Source organism: Dendrobates tinctorius, unplaced genomic scaffold (assembly GCF_039654945.1).
Source record: "Dendrobates tinctorius isolate UK_male_01 unplaced genomic scaffold, ASM3965494v1 ptg000025l, whole genome shotgun sequence".
Taxonomy (NCBI): domain Eukaryota; kingdom Metazoa; phylum Chordata; class Amphibia; order Anura; family Dendrobatidae; genus Dendrobates; species Dendrobates tinctorius.
In genome coordinates, this window is record NW_027361693.1 from 19505188 (window position 1) to 19524328 (window position 19141).

The 19141-nt window shown below is 39.0% G+C and overlaps 1 protein-coding gene across 3 annotated transcripts in view; it reads right to left on the minus strand.

The window, feature by feature from the left end:
- The window catches only part of LOC141084631 (cadherin-10-like), an 879938-nt gene extending 862489 nt beyond the window's left edge, over window positions 1–17449 (minus strand). For 2 of the 3 annotated variants that reach the window (XM_073569456.1, XM_073569455.1), the window contains exon 1: window positions 17247–17449. The gene's annotated coding sequence lies outside the window, so the exon portion shown is untranslated. The remainder of the gene's footprint in view (window positions 1–17246) is intronic. The other variant, XM_073569457.1, reaches the window with a different exon arrangement.
- Window positions 17450–19141: the final 1692 nt, after the last annotated feature.

A 19141-nucleotide genomic window follows, 5' to 3' on the forward strand; every position in this document is an offset into this window, starting at 1 on the left:
GAAATAGCAATTTTGTAATTTTTATTTTCACGCATTCCATGCTCACACCGAGCCCTTTTATAAAAAAAACTAACTACATAGTCTCCCATTTTACGTGGCTACTTAGAATGTTTAGTTTGCTTTATCACTTTGCAGAAAAAATAGACAATATCGGTCAGGAAATCTGCTCCCAACCACCAAGTGCTGTGACTCCCATCCCTTCCTGCATCTCCCCTGGCTCACTTTCCACATTTGATCCCATCACAGAAGAAGTCTCAAGACTCCTCTCATCCGACTTCATGCACTACCGACCCCATTCCCTCACATCTCCTCCAGTCTCTCTCTCCAGTTGTCACAACCCAATTAACTACAATCTTTAATCTCTCCCTCTCCTTGGGCATTTTCCCATCCTCCTTCAAACACACCATCGTTACTCCATTACTAAAAAACCTGCTCTCGACCCATCCTGCACAGACAACTACAGACCAGTCTCCAATCTCCCCTTCATCTCTAAACTTTTGGAGCACCTAGTATACTTCTGCCTTACCCATTACCTCTCCACTCACTCCCTTCTAGACCCTTCACAGTCTGGCTTCCGCCCCCTACATTCGATTGAAACTGCACTCATCAAAGTGACCAATGACCTTCTGACAGCAAAATGTAACGGTGACCACTCTCTGCTCATTCTTCTTGACCTATCTGCAGCTTTCGATACTGTTGACCACCATCTCCTACTCTCTAGGCTCCATTCACTAGGCATTAAGGACACTGCTCTCTCCTGATTCTCTTCCTATCTCTCTGACCGCTCCTTCAGTGCTTTGTTCTCTGGCTCAACGTCATCTCCTCTTCCTCTTGCAGTCGGGGTACCTCAGGGCTCAGTCCTTGGCCCCTTCTTTTCTCTCTCTACACAGCCCCAATTGGACAGACCATCAGCAGATTTGGCTTTCAGTACCATCTTTATGCTGATGACACACAACTATATACGTCTTCCCCCGACCTTACCACCGCTGTACTACAGAACGCCAGTAACTGTCTGTCCACAGTCTCCAACATCATGTCCGCTCTCTATCTGAAACTCAACCTCTCCAAAACTGAACTTCTTCTGATCCCGCCATCTACTAATCTCCCTAAATCTGACATTTCCCTCTCCGTGGGTGGTACCACAATAACACCCCAGCAGCAGGCGTGCTGTCTGGGTGTTATGTTTGACACCAATCTCTCCTTCACATCCCATATACAATCTCTTGCCCGCTCTTGCCGCTTACACCTAAAGAAAATCTCTAGAATCTGCCCTTTTCTCACCATGGAAACAACAAAAACCATCACTGTAGCATTGATCCTCTCCCGCCTGGATTACTGCAACACACTATTAATTGGCCTCCCCGGCACTAGACTATCCCCTCTCCAGTCCATACTTAATACAGCAGCCAGGGTCATCTATCTGACTAATCGGTACTCGGACGCGTCCGCTCTTCGCCAGTCATTACATTGGCTGCCCATTCATTATAGGATCCAATTCAAAGTACTTGTTCTCACCCACAAAGGTCTCCACAGTGCAGCACCCCCCTACATCTCCTCCCTTATTTCTGTCCATTGGCCTAATCGACCGCTGCGCTCTGCAAACGACTTTCGACTAACCTCTGCACTAATCCGTACCTCCCACTCGCGACTCCAAGACTTCTCCCGTGCTGCTCCTATCCTCTGGAATGCTCTACCCCAAGACATCAGGACTATCCACAATTTACATAGTTTCAGGCGCTCACTCAAAACACATTTGTTCACGGCCTATCACGTTCACTAATCAAAGTCATTCTATGTGTAAGTGTGCGTGTGTAGTCTATTCACTATCTCCATCCATCCCTCACTCCCTCAAGATGGCTGGACCTTCATTGTAAATACATCATTGTAAATACACACCTGTACTTTGTATCTCCCCCACCTCATTGTAGATTGTAAGCTCTCACGAGCAGGGTCATCTTATTTTGATGTAATTATTGTATTGTTAATGTTGTTACTTATGACTTGTGTTTTGAAACTGTTAAACTGTAAAGCGCTGCGGAATATGTTGGCGCTATATAAATAAAGATTATTATTATTAATATTATTATCACATTAACATCTCAGATAATTTTCAGTTTAGTATTTTGTTGCATTTTACTGCTTCAAACCAGTTGCTTTTGGCAAATTTTCTTAAGGTTGCTCAGTATTTTTTTTTTTTGCTGACCATACATTTCATTGAAAAGAACGGTGCACATATTTGGCGAGATATACTTTTTGTCTCATATAGTCAGCCACTTAACATGTTTATTTAGGGATGAACAAATCAATTTGTGAAAGATTAATTTTGAGTCAAATTTCCTGAAATTCTCGAGTACACATGAATTTGAATACTTTGAGATTCGATTCTTGAAGATAGGCTAAATAATGAAAATGCCTAACTCCATTTTACACACTGCTGAGGATTCAGAAAGTGGGCTAGTGGTGTCACACGTGGTCGGTCAGACTTCACCATAATGTTCTTCAGCTATTGCATTCTCTAGTGCGGCCAATTAGGAAGGCTATAACAAGCAGTATAAAGGATGGAGGCCAGGTAAGAAGCGCCATTTTGTGCTTCTTCACTGTAGGGATAGGAGGCTAGAGTGCACATCACATTCCACTTATTGATAGAAAAAGTCCAAATCTGATTGTGATGCACTGCTTCCAGTGCATAGACGGCCTAATTTTGGGTTAAATTGGACGAGCCAAGCAAATTTGAATTTCAAAACATTCACTTATCTTTCTGTTTATTGTGTCTAGTAACTTGAAATTTCTCATATTGTAAAGATACCCAAGAAACTGTCACAGATGTCTGACATGGAAGGACTATTATAACGAACTAGCTATTAAACCCGTTCTATGCCCAGGTGGTGAGCATTTATATTGGTTTATGGTCTCCATCCTGGTGTGTGCTGCTTCCATCCTGTGCCCTAATCTTGTCATGTGCTGCTACCATCTTGCACCCCCATCCTGTCATATGCTTTCATGCTCTCTTGGGCAGATCAATGCCTTTCAGCATCAGCTTTGCGCATTTGTTGACACTTTTTTGGGTGAGATTATGACGGGCAGCCCGTCTTCTGACAGTATTGTCTTCATGCTGCAATTTAAGGTGCTGTTTTTTAACCCTACTTCTACGAACCTTTTGAGCTTCAGCCCTTTTTGATTTTTTTGCCTGAGTTTACTCCAGAGAAAGAACTTGCTGGCGTTTGGGGGGCATTATTATGAAATTACAGAATGAATAAGGTTGCAAACTTTCACTAAAATGTTTTGATTTCGGATATATATTCAGTAGAAAGTCACTGGATTGCTCTGCTGACGTATTTTATATATACAGTATATATATATATATATATATATATTCAGAAGAATGTGGCTGGATTGCTCCGCTGACATATTATATATATATATATATATTTAGTAGAAAGGATCTGGATTGCTCCGCAGACGTTTTATATATATATATATATATATATATATATATATATATATATATATTCAGTTAAAAAGTGTCTGGATTGCTCCGCTGATGTATTTTAAATATATATTCAGTAGAAAGTGGATGGCTTGCTCTGCTGACTTATCTATATATAGGATCCTCTATAGCTATATACATATAGATATATGTGTACTATATATCTAATATATAAAGCTCAATGTGAGTGTGTATGTATGTATGTATTGTATGTCCGGGATTGGCATCTGCACCATCGCAGCTACAGCCACAAAATTTGGCACAGTCACATGTCTGGACGCCGAGAGCGTCATAGGCTATGTTGTGAGGCAAAATTTTAACCCCGCGCGTTCCAATTCACCAAACGATTTTGCCCTTATTTACATAATGGGGAAAAAGTGTATGTATGTATTGGCATCTGCACCGTCATAGCTACAGCCACAAAATTTTGCACAGTCACACGTCTTGACCCCGAGAGCATCATAGGCTATGTTGTGAGGCAAAATTTTAACCCCGCGCATTCCAATTCACCAAATGATTTTGCCCCTATCTACATAATGGGGAAAAAGTGTATGTATGTATTGGCATCTGCACCGTCGTAGCTACAGCCACAAAATTTTGCACAGTCACACGTCTGGACCCTGAGAGCATCATAGGCTATGTTGTGAGGTGAAATTTAAACCCTGCATGTTCCAACTCACCAAACAATTTTGCTCCTATCTACATAATGGGGAAAAAGTGAAAGGAAAAGTATTGGAGGCAAATTGACAGCTGCCAGATGTGAACAAGGGGGACTTAAAGAATGAGACCGGTGGCGCCAAACAGTATATACCATACAGTTGCTAAGGTGGGGCCCTGACATGTGATAATCACCACACACAGGGACATGAACACACACATAAAATGCACCACACACTACCACGTGCTTCAACACATATACCACCCTCAGCACACATTTCACCACACATACACCAACCTCGCCACATAAAATTCAAAACACAAAAGTCGCCACCAAAACTCGCCACGCTGTCCCAGAGCTGTTTAAAAGATGAAAAATGAGCTGTGATTCGTTGCTATCAGCAACAGTTTTCTTTGTAGACAGTTGTGGTAACTGAGGCCTATTATTCTTATCATTTCTATGGTGTTATCGTCCTTCTGTAAAGCTGGAAATAACACAATTTTTTACTGTGCCAACACAGACCACCCTCTGACACAGACTGCAGGGGGAGCCCAGTATCACACAGGATAGGATTAGACACACGGCTAAGCAGTCAGTATCAAACAGGATAAGATTAGATACACAGCTCAGCAGTCAGTATCACACAGGATAGGATTAGATACACAGCTCAGCAGTCAGTATCACACAGGATAGGATTAGATACACAGCTCAGCATGCAGTATCACACAGAATAGTATTAGATACACGGCTCAGCAGACAGTATCACACAGAATAGGATTAGATACACGGCTCAGCAGTCAGTATCACACAGGATAGGATTAGATGCATGGTTTTTATGTGCAATATAATCATTATAATTTGTTATAACTAACCACAGTTGGTTACTATGCCCAAGCAACGCCGGGCTCTTCAGCTAGTGTCTATATATAGTACAAAATGTTTTTTTAATAAGACAGAGACCGGAGGCACTGTGTGGTGCAGAAATCTTGTGTTTTTAAAATGGTGGTGAAGTGAGGGCATCTGTTACATAATTAAATAAATCAGTGATGTCAGTAGAGGGGGCAGGGGGACACTGTGGCAACGGTATCAGTGCCTGCGCAAACCGCACTGTCTGGCGCCATTTTGTTGGTGGGCAGAAATGCCATGATGTCAGGAGAGGGCGGGATTGTGCTGCCAAAATTGGTGCCTGCGCAGTCCGTGCTTTCCAGCGCCATTTTCTTGAAGACACACTGCAGTGTGTTTTCACCAAAATGGCGCCAGAAAGTGCAAAATGTGCAGCCGCCGATTCCGGTGCCACAACCCACCTTCTCCTGACATCCCGGCGAGATCCCATTGCAATACTGGATAGGTAAGTTGTTGTGCTGGAGATCGCGGTATGCGTTCAGTGCTTATGCATACCGTGATCTCCTGGGCAACAATCCTCATCCCCGGATGCGTAACTCTGTGGGGTCCAGACTGAGCAGATGTGTGACGCTTGCGCAGTCTATAAAGGCTTCAGACAGAGTGATGCTCTAAATATTATATTATAGATTCTTAATGCACAGGTTGGATTGGTTATGTTCTTATAACATCAATAACAAAATACAAATTTTTACCTATGAAGAGTTGTTAAACAATTGCTACAGAGTCTTTTTTCTATCACATTCCATAAACATTTTTTGTAATTATACAGCACTGTAATTAAGGAAATTGTTTAGGATTTAATTAAAAATCAATAAAGTTCAGTCATCTTCAATTGTACCTTGAAGACTTAGTGTATTAAATTGAATTTTTCTTATCTTGAAGCTGGCTACATGTTAATTTACGTGTAAAGCTTTCAAATATGGCTATAATTATCTGAATGCATTCAGCACAGATACCTTGTACAGTCCAAATGGCTGGAATATAATTGCAATATTGAACATTGGCCATTGTCAGGAAGAGCCATATGGTTTGCTTATTGTAATTAAGGATAAATTTAAACATGCATGATTGACACCATGATCAAGAGTCTAACATCTCCACTAAAAATGTTCTGTAGGTAAGTGTACAGGTGACTCTGCTCTTCTTGACATCTACAAGGAGTTGTTTTTTGTTTCTTCTAGGTAGAGTATTCAGGTTTTCAAAAGACTCAAATAACATAATGATAGGTTAATTTGTCTTTTCATGAAATTGACCCTATTGAATATGTGTGTCTTGAAGACAGATGATTTAGACTTTGAGCCCTTTTGTGACAGAGACTGATATGGATAATTTGTTCAACTCTGAAGTATATAGGCAAGGGGACATAATTTCAATCCTTTTGTGTATCTCTAATTTCAAACAGCTTCTTAAAAATAATTCTTTATTCTAAATTTTGGAGTCAGTAATTAGAGACTTGAGAATCGATTTGAAGAACTCCGGTACAACTGTGAGGTCAGTAATCTGTGACTGCTGGACAGCAGCACTGCAAAATTTCTTTGATCCTGGCACTCCCAGCTCTTATTTTTATTAGCCAGGCTGGTCCAACATCATCATTATGGCGTGATGCACACATAACATTGTGCCACACCATTAAACTATAGAAGAGCTGGCAATGCCCATTGGTAAGGAGTTTCGCAGGCCTTTCATCGATGGGTCACAGATTAATGAATTTGCCAATGGACTAGAATCCTGAGAATCAATTTTTCCATCTCTATCAGTAACATACAAGCATTTATTCTTTCCCAACAGTCAGTATAGTATATTGACTACTAATTTCTACTTACTAAAACCTGTAGACATCAGCTTACTAGATTGGATACAGCTGGGAATACCACATATAGCTAGAAGACAACAGTGGCGCTTTTTAACTAAATATTTTTTTTTTTCTAAAAATCATACAGCTTCTTAAAATTTTCATATAATAGCAAGATTTAATTATTACTTAGGAAGTGTTCATTGCATTAAACTATCTCTGGTAGTTCATGCACAAAAAATCAAATCTATACTCCCTGTGGGCTGTCATAGATTTGTGCTTGCATTTAGACAATTTCTGGCTAAAATTTTAGCAAACATGCGGTGCCATGAAAGATCCCAACTCTTTTACCAAGGCACAGTACACTTTTTAGAAAAGCACGATGAGTGGTTTAAAAGTTAACAACTTATAATGTTAATTTGCCAAGTGCTATATATTGCAATTTTGTATGTCTTTTAGCGAAATAGTCAAGTATTTATATAAGGAAATTATTGTAAATGTCTTATCTAGTCCATATAACATCTAGTATTACATAAAAATAAATTGATAATCTCATTTTAATAGCACTTGAGGTCAACTTCTGTTACCAATAATTATCTTATTACGTCTGTGTTTTTGTATATATGGCTCTAAAATGTATTTTATAATAATCAATGAAAGTACTGCATTTGATAGATAAAACATGTCTTAACTTTAAATGCTATACAGGACAAAAGTATTTCTGTTAAAATTGATAAATGACAGTACTTTAAAATGTTCTCTGCATGGAATTCACTTCTTCTCATCAGGTTGTGAATCAATAATTTGTGATTCAAATATTATAATATGAGATAAAAAAGAACAAGAAATGTGTTGGAAGATAACGTCACTTCCACCTATTAAAGGATTTAGATTCTTCTCAGGTTACATCCAAGATGTTTAATAAAAAGTACTTTTCTGCTAAAATAAGCTATTTCTACAATAATTTGTATACCATGCATTTCTTTTATTTGTATGTAGTTTCCATACTGAGTTTATTTTTAAAGACCATTGTGAGTCATTTTTCAAAACAGATGCACAATGAACGTAACATATGTACAAAAAAAAGCCCCAAAACAAAACAATACTCACCTCAGCACTCACATGTGCCAGCACCCCACTGCCTATGGTGCCTACTCCTACTCATCTGGTTCTCAGGGCCTTTTCTTTCCACAGTTGTGTGCCAGAGTGTTCACTCCAGAACTGGACTTCAGGCAAAACCAGGCCTTAGGGGTCATAACACATTGTAACATTGTTGCACATTGTGGTACATTGTGAAATCATGATGGGCCGTAACCTCCAAAGCCTGATTTTGGGTGGAAATTATGTTCTAGAGAAAAGGTATTGGTGGCAACTGTGGAAAGAAGATGCCTTGAGGACCAGATCGTGTTAAGCTGGCATCAAAGGCAGTGGGGGAAGAAGAACGGCAAGACATGGAAGAATAATCTCTCATGTACAGCACCATGGAATTAATGGTGCTATATAAATAAATAATAATTATAATAATAATAAATAATTGTTTTTCTTTTACTTTTTTATCCTTTTGTTGGATTTTTGCAAAATTCAAGTAGAATTCTATTCTACTTGAATAAATTTGACCATCTCTAGTTCCACTACCTGCTGGAACGTCGAACATTTTAATGTAAGTAGAAATATTTTCTTTCTTGCAATGAGTCACAAAGATTTTGATAAATTCTATTAATTAAAAAGGACGCAATCATAATGGATACAGTCTCTAGACAGGTTACAAAGCAGCTTGATGGTTGCTTGTACTTGACAGAGTTGCTATAAACTGCTAAGCAGTACATTTTACACAGTCCTTGGCTAAAGCGTGAAGGTCTGTGGGTCTATGGAAGGCCACTGTCTAACATAGCATAGTCAGTGGAGGCAACACATAAAGTACTGTACAAGATTTTCATGGCTGCTCAAGCTCCTAACCAAAACTCTAAGCAGTTACCTGTAGACTGATCTTTTTTCTTCTCCACTCACAAAACTTGATTTCTCCCAGTGTCTATTGAACTTAGATGAGGTCAAATGATCCAATCATAATATGTTTCTAAACTTGTTAGGACTTTATGATGTCCTAGGCTTTCTTGCAAACAAGCTCTTCAAAATTATCAGTCTCTTTAGCCCTTTTTTGAATGCTCAGTGATTCTTCTGGCAACTTGTTTCTGCAGAACCTAACTCTTTAACTTTCAATGTTTAACTTAGAAGTCAAAACACTCCCCTCCTCTATCTCCAGTCAATCAACCGCAACCATGAATTTTGCTCCTCAGTGGTTGACTTTGCCCAGAACTATGCCCATTCTTATATCAGATCTCACTGTCTTTCACGTGCTCACTACTCACACACACTTACTAGAGGTACCAAGCACTGAAGCTTATATGGAAGCACTAAAATCCCACATACAGAAGCTGTGAGGATAATGCCTTTAGTGTTGCAATTTTCAGTGTCAAGTTAGACATGAGGCTCCAGCAGTGACTCCTTTTGACTGACACTTCCTCCTTTTGCAGAATGATATCTATCACCTTTTCCAATATGATTAACTAGTAATGGAATTACAATTGCAGTAAGATAGTGAATTAGTCAACATCTACCACTGAATACAATACAGGATTCACAGAATTGTCACAAAGAAGACTTAAAATTTTATTCTAAGTAAAGGCCCCTTTACCTTTAGTGATGCACCAGTGATCCCGACAACGATACGACCCGGTCAGGATCGCTGGTGAATCACTAAATGGTCGCTAGTGAGCTGCCAAACAGGCAGATCTCACAGCGATGTAGCGACGCAGCAGCAGTCGTTACTTACCTTTCAGACACTGCGATCCTGATGTCATCCTGCCCGCGTCCACGCGTCGCTCGTCGGCGCCAGCAGGAAGCCCAGCAGGAAGCGCATGACGAGAAATGGACATGGACAATCTCGCGCGATCAGCGACAGACAGCGGGGGAGCCGGTCGGAGGTAAGTATCACACATAGCGATATCGCTGCTGCGTCACAAAATCGGTGACGCTTTAGCGATATCCCTAGCGATATCGCTATGTGTAAAGGCCCCTTAAGGCTTGGTAATATGATGGTAGTATATCATAGTGACAAGCACCAGAACTTTTGCTTTCAAGTTTTCTACAGAAAAAATATCTGAGGGTACCTACAATGAGTGTTGAAATATAAAGCTAGTGGGCCCTAATGAAAAACAACCTCTAGCATTGCCCCAAACTAGCACATTGTCTAATAATACTAGCATTCTTAAATAGATCAAAATAAACTTTCAGGCCCCCTAAGCACTAGGGCCCAAGTGCACCTGCAATTCCTTTAGCTAGTATAGTTAAAAGGGATAATATATTTACATACACACACATTTTGTGTCAGTGGTAGCCATACTATATATATATATGCATAAGAAATAATTGGAACAGCACAATGCTTACTGGTGGGTGCCAGGCCTCCCAGACAAGGATCCAATACTTGCCCAAAATATAGACAAAAAAATCAAAAATAAAGGCAGCACTGCATGTTCTTCAATGTGAAAAAGATAGACTTTGTTCAGACCCACATGTCTGGGCAATGTTTCAGCACACATTGAGCCTTTCTCATCGCCCAGACATGTGGGTCAGAACAAAGTATATCCTTTTTTCACATTGAAGAAAATGGAGTGATGACATTATTTTTTTATTTTTTTTCCATATATATATATATATATATATATATATATATATATATTATATATATTATATATATATATATATACACACACTTTTTATTATTTTTGCCTTATCACAAGCCATATTATAGCAGTATTCCATTTAGCTCCTAGGAAATAGTAGAGTGTCTTGTGAAGTCACCATTAGGTGCCTTCTGGTCTTTAATTTAGCACTGTAAATATTCCGTGAGCCTTATTTATGGGCCCTTGCATACAGCTCTGATGTGTCATGAAATGCAAGGCTATTTACTCTTTTTCCACATGTGATTTAATTTTATTGACAAATGATCTAAAATATTTATTTATTCATTTTATTCATTTAATTTGTCTTCCATCAACCTTTGTCTTGAATTTGGATCACATATATCAATAGGGTTTTTATACTGATCCTTCAAGATCACTTTTTTCATCCAAGCAAAACTACACGAAAAATTGCAAGAGTCAAAGAGGGATGTCAAGAGAAAAACAAAGGCATTTTCTGTATTGACTAAATTTAAAAGCTGTGGTGTTCATACTAACACTAAGATTGCTTACCACTTTAAAGAGAGTCAACCCAAAAAGCACTACAATTAAAGACAGGAGGTTCTCACCTTCCAGGAGGCCAGTTTCAGATCTTCAGTCTCAGTATTTTGGACGTCACATCCACAACCCAGATAACCTTAGCGGCCAATGACTGATGGCTCAAGCTTCTGAGTTCAGTGATTGTCTACTGTAGTGATGTGCAATGTCAATTTGATGTCACTGCGGCAGTCAAAACACCGAGACCCAAGCTGCGATGAGAGTTGATAGTAGATCTAGAGAGTGTAAACCCCTACTCTGACATTTTTGGTGTTTTGAGCTCAATTCCTTGAAAATGGTAAACTCCTTTACCATTTCTTAGTTAATAAGTGTGAATATTCAGAGGAGTAAAGAGACATAAAATCTTTTTTTTTTGCATATTAAGAAAGTATTAGTTTAGATTATTGAAGATTCTGTAACTCTGAAAATTCTCATGAGGATTGTGATTCTTTGAATTGGATTAAAAGATATGTTAGCTCTGAAATTGTCATAGGGTGTGAGACTTAATGCTTAATGGGGTTGTCCAGCACAGTAATTGTGCTGTGTACTGTAAATTTGATGATGCACAACAAATATAAAAATGATCAGATTGTGCCATATGTTAATATGCTTTGGAACTGTATTGTAAACATATATTGTTTACATTTAGTCCTGATACTTCTTACAGTATTCTATGAGCCTGGTGGATAAAACCACAACATCACATTCTTTGTACATATCCCCTACGTAATTGGCTTTAAAAAGATTGAAAGAGAGTCTGAATAATTTGATTAATTTTATTAACTGCTATTATAAAGTTATTAAAGGGTACTTTTTGTGACTTAAATATTCATGGAATTAAATTGTTATGGGCCATCAATATTTGATTTTAGCCTATGATATTCCTAGGACCACCACCAATCAATTGTGCTATCAGGAGCCTTACATCAGCTTTATATCAGATATAAAATATAACCTTTATTGAAACTTTAACTAAAACAAAACAACCACACAGAAAAACAACCAACCGTGCCACCTACCATGGCCCTAGATAGGAGTCCTAATGTTGAACTACCTGACAGCGGAGGATAGCACCCTAAACACAATCGAGATTGGCGCCCCCGCTCCACGGCGGCTGAACCCTGAATCTCCTATATACCCCTGGATTAGTGCAACATGCAGTCACTCAGTTGTCCAGGAAATGAGCTTTATAGAGGTTCCCAAGATAGAGGTAGTTGAGTAGGCAACAATAAGAAAAGGTGCAAAAGAAGTGCTAGTGACACAGACATTAAAGTGACATGTGCAAAAACAAATGAGTACCCGACTGTACTGCTCCCTGTGACTGTAAGCCTTCCTGTCACCAGAGGTTGTCTCCCTACTAGTCAGCAGAATGGCGCCCCTGCTCCACGACAGCTGTTCCTTAGAATCCCTCATATATATAATGATCCGTAATAAGGGCAGCACAGCAGTGCAATAATATGGAAGGCTGTAAAGTATATGCCTTGTGCAATTTACTAACATTGAATTGAAGTACTAGGCAAAGCAATTATCAAGTCTTGGACAGCACTTATAGTTAGAGGTGATTGAACTCAAACTTGAAAGTTGAGGGTTTGCACCGGACAGTTTGGGCCGAATACTGACTTCTCCTGAAAGTCCTTTGCAATGTTCAAAGTTCCAGTGGGAAGTCCATTGGAGAGAGAAAGAGAAAACATTTTCAGGCTCAAAGTCTGGGTCCCCATTGCTTTCAAACTGATTCAAGGTCGAGTACAGTTCTGGTACCCAAACTGAACTTTGGAATAAAGTGTGGGTCGAGTACCAGAACCTAAACTTCCACAAGTCCACTCATCCATACTTATAATATCAAGTGCCATGTGCATGCAAATTGTTATTTGATATTGTTAGGGCGAGTAAAGTGTTGATAATCTTACTCTGTAGGCATTGCCATTTGATATCTTTCCTAGGCTAGTTTTCTTAAACATGCCCCCCAAAAAATCAGTCTTATAGTGTGCAGCTTGGTTAGCTAAACAAGGGCCCTGTAGGCAAGAGGGTCCCATTGTTCTTATAAGATCTTTACAGTATTTTCTACTTTTGGCTAAATAATATATAAGTATCTATACAAGGGGACCCTTATGTAAAATACCTATATATGGGTCTTTACACAGTGCCTGCAGTTCACTAAAAAAATTTGAGCAAGGAAAATAATGTGGTGACCATTTGTTGGAGAGCAAAAAGCCCATCCACTTTACTGATTTATCTGCTATATATGACCACCTCTGACCCTCTGCTATCATGAATAGGATTCCCTTGAGTCAATATTACACTATGATGGTGTTTGGATACAGATCGAGAGATCTCAAATTGATATATACATAAAAATTAAAGTTCAAACCAGAATCTGGTCTTGTCCTTTGACAAATGAATAAATGTGGTGAATCAGATCACACAGGGTCTTCAATGTGACTAAATAATGAACAAAGAGTAATGTGGGCAGTGGTTATTCAACATCCAGAGACAAGTAACCTTTCAATCTATCAATAAATTATTCCTGGTCATGCTCAGATGGCGTGCTACCTTGTATTGCCGCTATATCATACTGTGTTGGGCAAGTGAGGAATGCTAGTTAGAAAATGGGAACATTTCAGCATTCACTAGCCCGGACTACCCACACAATGAAATGAAATCAAGCATGCCTGCCTTTCCCATGGAGTACAGGATCATAATAAGCACATTTTAGTCACAGAGTGATTAATATATAAATAATGTTTTGCCCGGGTGAACAGTGCAACCAAGCACGGTTTACAATTATGACCACTAGTTCTGAAGCATATGACATATTACTTTAATCCAAGGTTTAAGGTACATGAAAAATGTCAGCTTTTTCAAAAAAGCTCTAGAAATAATAGTATTGAATGCTGCATTACGCGTACTATTCATAGCCTGTGCTAATGCATTGCACTTTTATGTCCAACTACACTCAATTCCTTATTAACTAGCAATTTTTCAGAATTTTTCACTAATCTTATAGAATTACTTATTTGTTAGTTTATTTATTAGTGTCGAATTGGGCTTCGTTTTCAAATTAACCTTTTTATTTGTCTTTTTTTATTATTTAGCCTAGCTGGAAAATGAATATTAAATAATAACTGTTCTCTTCCAAGTTCACATTTCTTACCTTATTACTGTGAAAGCTATTCTGGAAAATGAATTACTTTGATAGAGGGTTGTAAAGCAGTTAGCAATGGATTGAGGATTTAAACTCCCTGGTGGGGATGAAAAAGCAAGCAGGCAGGGGATATGAAAACAATGTCCTCAGCAGCTGCATTTACCACTCATCCATTTATCTATATCTGTCTCTATCTATACATCCATAGATACATACACTGTATATGCTATCTTCCGAAATGTTGACATTTCGTGCCTGACGCTAAGTTCCAACATTGTCTGTTTTCCATCAGGTTTACATTTCACACTCAAGGAAAGGCCACTTTTGCACTGCAAATGATATATCAAGTCTGCTGAAAATTTCTGGGCCACCTATTGAGTTGAAAAAAAAGTAGGTTATCAAAAGCACAATACTGTCCACAAAAAGATGTATTATAAGTGTGCTATATTCAGCATACTTCACGCTGGCTTGTGATGTGCTCCAAACTCAGAACCATGGAAATTACTGTATAGATAGATGGATATATATTATATATATATATATATATAGAGAGAGAGAGAGAGATAGAGATAGATAGATATAAATATATAGCGATAAATAGATATAGATAGATAGATATAGTGATAGATAGATATGAGATTGATTGATAGATTGATAGATAGATAGATAAATAAATAGATAAGGGATAGATAGATAGATAAATAGATAGATAGATAGACTCCAAAAGAGTGAAGGCAGCACACCAATAGATAATATCCACGTTCAATTTATTGGCCCATGTGCGACGTTTCGGTCCCAAGTGTCGACCTTTCTCAAGATAGATAGATATATCTATAGATAGATAGATAGATAGATAGATATAAATATATAGAGATATATAGATATAGATAGATAGAAAGATAGATAGATATAGTGATATATAGAGAGATCGATAGAGTGATAGATGGATAGATAGATAGATAATAGACTGATATGTAGATATATAGATATGAGATAGATAGATAGATAGATAGATAGAAGGATACAGATGTAGATAGATGGATAGATATATAGATATGGGATAGAGAGATAGATAGATATGGGATACATAGATGATAGATAGATAGATGGATAGATGATAGGTAGATAAATAGATAATAGATTGATATGTAGATAGATAGATAGATAGATAGATAATAGACTGATATGTAGATATATAGATATGAGATAGATAGATAGATAGATAGATAGATAGATATGGGATAGATAGATAATAGATAAATAGATAGATGATAGATAGATAAATAGATAATAGATTGATATGTAGATAGATAGATACATATAGGATAGATAGATAGATAGATAGATAGATAGATAGATAGATAGATAGATAGATAGATAGATAGATAGATAGATAGATATGGGAACAACTTCAACTCTGCCATTTATTCTTTTCCATGAGGAGTTGCTGCCTGGACTATAAATGAGCCTTTGATTCAATTCTTTTGTTTAACAGGTTGGCAAGGCGATGGAATAGTCTAATTTAAAAGGGTTCCCATGGCACAAACAAGATTACCAGCTTATGTTCCAAAAAGTATTTATCTTTCTGTTCAAGCTATACTCCATCCATAAAGCAGCTTACTCCTTTTTTCTACAACTGTAGCTTCCCTTTGCACACTTAACTTTGCAGCAAAAGGATAAAATATGTAACGTTGCTCGGGAAGATGCACTGCAGTATAAAAGTTCCTCACTTCTGCAGCCTGGAAATGCGGGAATATTATTCTAGCCATACAATAGTCTGTATATATGTATGTCTTGGCACATGCCTGTCTGACTCCCAAAGACACGCATGTGCTCATTAGTCGCTCTTTGATCTTTGTTGCTGCAGAACCTGCTCTCTTGTTCACAAGTAGTAATAAAACCCCATGTCACATCACAAACAGAGGCTGTAATGATATATGTCATCTGTCCATCCCCATACATCTATATGTTTCCCAATGTGCAAGGCGTGCTTGGGTTCTTGTGAGTGTAAAGCCATTTGTGTCTGAGTGGGTACATTTAGCTGACTGGAAAAAGTACAAAATAATATATCTTGACACATATTGGAAATAATAGACATGCATTTTAGTATAATAGAGATGCTTTTACAAGGAAGAAAGCGGAAGATTATAGGAAACAGCCCCATTTGTGTGAAAGCAGAGCAAGATAATATGTCAGTTAGAAGGAGCTGGGTGCTGCTTGTCAGGGATTGCATGTGCAGGATCACCGAGGGGGCTGGGGGGCTCCGGAGATTGTCTGGCTGCACCCAGGATCATGTAGCACATCCTTATGTTCCAATAACTCCACATCACGTAATGCCATCCACAACACTTGCTTCGGGGAAACATGGTCATGTATTTAGACATCATGTCAGCATGTTACACAAATACAGATACACTGACACATGGTTTGCCATAAACACAATAAGCAGGATACATTACAAAATATCTCTCTATATATATATTGCTCATCAGCTAGTACTTTGTCTCACCCCTGGCATATATACTACATGAAACCACATACAGAGGCATGTCTCTAGTACTAACATATTATGCAGAGATGAGCACTAGGCACTGAATATCTTTTACCTGGAGCCAGTACCTGCATGCACAGTAGACAGATGCATCCGTCTTATTAGAGGTGACTGCTGCAGCTTTCTAATATATAGCCCAGCACCATGCTAAATTCATTTACATGGCTAAATCCACTCGAGCCGTTCATTCCGCTAGACAAACTTACATCTATCATGGCCAGCAAGCCGGACTGGAGTGCACAATCCCTATTTAGAGAGGGCTTTACTTCCTAATACACCGCTGCCGCCGGCTAATTGCCTGACTCACGTCTCGCATTGTCCAGACGCACTAAATTAAAAGTTCCGATACTTAGAGACAAACGGTCTTCGCCCACATTACAATGCAGTCATCGTCAACGGACGGCGTCCCCTCGAAAACACGCAGAAAATACCTTACCTTGCGATATTCTAGCTGTTCCTGGAAGCGGATTGTCCGACCCGGTGCCACAGCTTGAGCGTTTGCCGCTATTTACCCTCTATTCCTGCTTATATTTTCCCAAGGAAGATTCTACTTGATTCTAACTCAGTCTTTTCCTCGCAGTCACAGCATCACTTTTAACTCTAAGAGGCAGGAAAGCGAAGCCAAGGGAAAGCTCAGCCTGTGATTGGCTTTCATTCAGGGCTCCTGATTAATAAGGGAGAAAAAAAAAATCCTCGCTCACACAACACAGCAAGCCTCTGCTGAAAGAACTGCAGTACTTACCATGGGAAGGTTAGGGACTGAGAGGAACGCCGGCTTTTACTGGCAAAATGATTTGCAAGTGAATGCAGATGGAGAGTGGAAGGGGCTTTGTTAAACAGCACATCTGTAGAATGATTTTCTTTGTTTGAAATTTAACGTAATCATAATTCGCACTCCGCCATCTCCATATTGCTGTCGCTCGAGCAGAAAAAAAAAATATATACATGTAAGTATTTCATTTAGCAACGCAGGAAATGATTTTAATTCCAAATCTATAGCGCAGAATCGTATTGCCATTGTTCAAGTTGAATAGATACCCCAATTTTAGGTTATTTTCTTTGTTGGCAATCTTATATGAGAAAGCGGCGTTCAATTTTCATTTGAAGAAAGAACATCTATTCTGCTGCAAAATCCTCCTTCTGTTCATCACATAAATCACCATCCTTCTCCAGGCTTATTTACCCTTGTCTGCTGTGCCGTACCAGGCCAAAGTGATTTCACTGCAAAATATGTTCACTAGCAATCTTTCACGAGAAACTGCGTGTACACAACTGCAGTCACTCAATAATAAATTATATATACAATTAAAAATCTCGCAATCTATTTTATTCTATAGATCAAATCCATTTATCACTACTAGACCCTGTTGTGGTGGAAACCATACTCAACACCCCATCCAAGGGATATCCTCATCGGAGTAAATGATCACCTTAATAAACAGTTGAGGTCCAAAGACTGGGATCCCCAGTGATCCTGAGAATGCAGATGTAGTACTGCATCCTCTCCCTAGCCACATGAATGAGCATGAAACGACGGTCAGCAATATTGACTTCAATGGAGCGGAGCTGCAGTTTGTGGCCGTGAATGACCTTATGCAGAGAAGATGTGAGGTGACTTCAGTACTGCCACTTCTTTATTCGCTGGATGAGTGGGGAATATCTTAATTATTAGCCATCACTTAAAGGTATTTTCTGGACACAAAAATAAAGATAAAAACAGATCTGGTTGTCCATGTAATGGGCCTCAAACTCCCTGTTAGCTTTTTTTTAGTTTTTTTTTTTAGCTCCCCTTCAGCCTACGGCAGCCAACTATGTGGTTTTTAGTTGTGCACATCCTGAACTTCCTGCCAGTTGTCCCTATGTGACTCTAGATTACATTTTTCAAGAGGAAGGGCCAGCAGTGGTCAAATCATTGGTGCTATCTATGGTGCTGGACAGGAGTCATATTCTGTCTGTGTCCGCCACTGGACTGATTTTTATTTGTCCCACAGCTTACACGCTCCCACCCTCTCTGCCTGCCCATCTACAAAGCACCATCCTGTGACTCCAATAAAGTCTGAAGATTGATCAATCAGTGCAGACACAGTTTCTCCCTCCTAGTGTTCCTCCCACTTCACCTAGTATATGCAATAAATGACATTGTCATGCAGTTAGTAATGTTAAGCCCCCGTTACACACTGCGATATCGCTAGCAATATCGCTGTAAAGTCACCGATTTTGTGACGTAGCAGCGATATTGCTAGTGATAGCGCTATGTCTGAAACTTACCTCCGACCGGCTCCCCCGCTGATTATCGCTGATCACACGAGAAGCTCCTGGACCGCTTCCTAT